At 40.8% G+C, this 2,180-nt stretch overlaps 1 pseudogene across 1 annotated transcript; it reads right to left on the bottom strand.

Moving 5' to 3' along the window:
• Positions 1-1,346: 1,346 nt before the first annotated feature.
• On the bottom strand, positions 1,347-1,833 carry LOC307102386 (large ribosomal subunit protein uL11-like; annotated as a pseudogene). Its single transcript has one exon. The product of its transcript is annotated as a large ribosomal subunit protein uL11-like (transcript).
• Positions 1,834-2,180: the final 347 nt, after the last annotated feature.

Genomic DNA, 2,180 nt, shown 5'->3' with positions numbered 1-2,180 from the left:
GGTAAATATTATTATTCTTCAAGGCATTTATAGCAATTACCTAATGTTGTGTGAATATTACTTCAGTATCTCATACAGCACCTTCACAGTTTTCCTTCTTATAAAAGATTCATTGTTAAGTGTGCTTTGGGTTCAGCTTTGATGTTTACAAATTTTGTAAATATCTATTTAGATCCCATTGTGCCTAAATAGACTGATTACTTCTGCCCTGGTGTTTGAGGATGACTGGGTAAAGCTTTGTTTTAAGGCTTGTGTTGTACAGTCAATGATATTTTTATCGACGTGACCCAATATGTGATGTTCAAACTCTAGATAAGACTTTAGCTTTGTCAACATTTTCAGTCAGGGTTGACCCAACGCAATTTTGTAAAACAGGTAACTTCTTCCTGACCAATTTCCTCTTTAGGTGTCAAATGGCTCTACAGCTTCTTCTTAGTCCCTAATGGGGATTCTCTAGGGTGGCTTTTCCTTTTACTGTCCCCTTTGTTTTCAACTCAAAACTCCAATTAATTTTGGGCATCCTTGTGATTCACAAGCTAATCTGATAAATTATGCTAAATTCTTAATCCTTTATCAAAGCGTTAAGTATCAATTATCTTGCTCTTGCAGATCATTGCATATTTTAGCCAATGCCTTCCAGGTCTAAATTTAAAGCAGCACATACCAGTGGGGATTACAGGTATTGTGGATCCATAGTTACCTGGGCCTCTCCTGCAAAGGTTCCCGACTTTATTCTGAAAACTCAAGATTTGTAACTCCTAGTTTTAAAAATACAGTGGGCCCTGACTCATGTGGCTCAGTTGGTTGAGCATCATCCCATGCACCAAAAGGTCAACAGTTTGATTCCCAGTCAGGGCACATGCCCAGGTTGTGCGCTCAATCCCTGGTAGGGGGAGTGCAGTGCAGGATACAACTGATCCATGTTTCTTTCTCTCTCTCTCTCTCTCTCTCTCTTTCTCTCTCTAATCAATAAAAAACAACAACATATTTAAAAACTACAGTGGGACCTATTTTATTCTTCTGTTTAAATGACCAAAAAATGAGATCATGCTTTTCATGTATAAAGTTTCCTTCTCCACATTTTTGTATTAAGTGATAGAAAGAGTACATCCTAATGGTAAACAATTTAAACAGTACAAGACAGTGTAAAGTGAAAAGTAGAATCTCCTTGTCTCTCCACTTGTGTCCCTGGATTTAGTTCCCAAAGGCAACTGTGGTGGGAAGATTTGGATTTTAGTGTTTCTGGAGGTTCCCATTGTGTTGAAATAATACTCTTATGCCTCTATTGCTTCCTTTCTTCTTGGTTGTCAAATTATTTTTAATTGAAATATTTTCCTTTATAGTTCTTAACTACCTGGGCATTCCACTGTGCCACTGCTGATGCCATCTATGATGTCATGAGGGTGGCTGGCAGCCATCAATTTGCAGCCCAGACTGGACAGTCCCCAGAATCTCTTTAATGGTTCCCAAGAGTTTTCTAGCTGAAGATCAGTGCTGCATCTGTTGGGCAATGTTGACAATCTCATCAGAAGTGATATTTCCACTATTTTTTTTTTTGCTTCTTTCTGTCTCTTGGTGGCTCTTTGAGGGCTGTGATGATCAAGGCAGAGGCACTACCTCAACCTGGTCTGTCTGTTCTGAATGGTCAGTTTCACTGTAATCCTTAGACCCTTCCAGTCTCCACTTGCTTTGTTGATGTGATCACCGAACTTTTTTTGGAGACAGACCCAGAGGACTGATCATGGGGGCCAGGGCAGACATGCCACCAACTTCCCCACTGAGGCACCTCAGGCGTATGACTTTGATCTCATTAAGGTCAAACTTCGGTGCCATGGTTGAGGCAGTTGGTATTGTATGAACCCAGATTCCAGACCAAAGAAATTGCACTTAAGCCTCCTCCAAGCTGAAAGCCAAGAGTTAGGTATTTTAAAAGTCTGGTTCCTCCATTGTTTCTAGGATTGGCTGTTCTGTTTGTTCATCTTGGTCTTTGTTTCCCTATTCTTCTGGATTTCCTTGGCTTTTGGACACTCTTTTATGGTTCATTCATTTTCGGGAGTGGAGAGCTGTATTGGTGAGTACAGGTAGCTGATGTACACAGCTCTGCATGCAGGAGGCCTCTCTTCTGAACAGACCTGGCTGCAGAGTCTGTGTAGCTGGGGGCACACGTCAGCACAATTGAT

Source organism: Cnephaeus nilssonii (assembly GCF_951640355.1).
Source record: "Cnephaeus nilssonii genome assembly, chromosome: 6".
NCBI lineage: Eukaryota > Metazoa > Chordata > Mammalia > Chiroptera > Vespertilionidae > Cnephaeus > Cnephaeus nilssonii.
The sequence above is the reverse complement of the archived record's forward strand: the minus strand, read 5'-3'. Positions and strand labels throughout refer to the sequence as shown.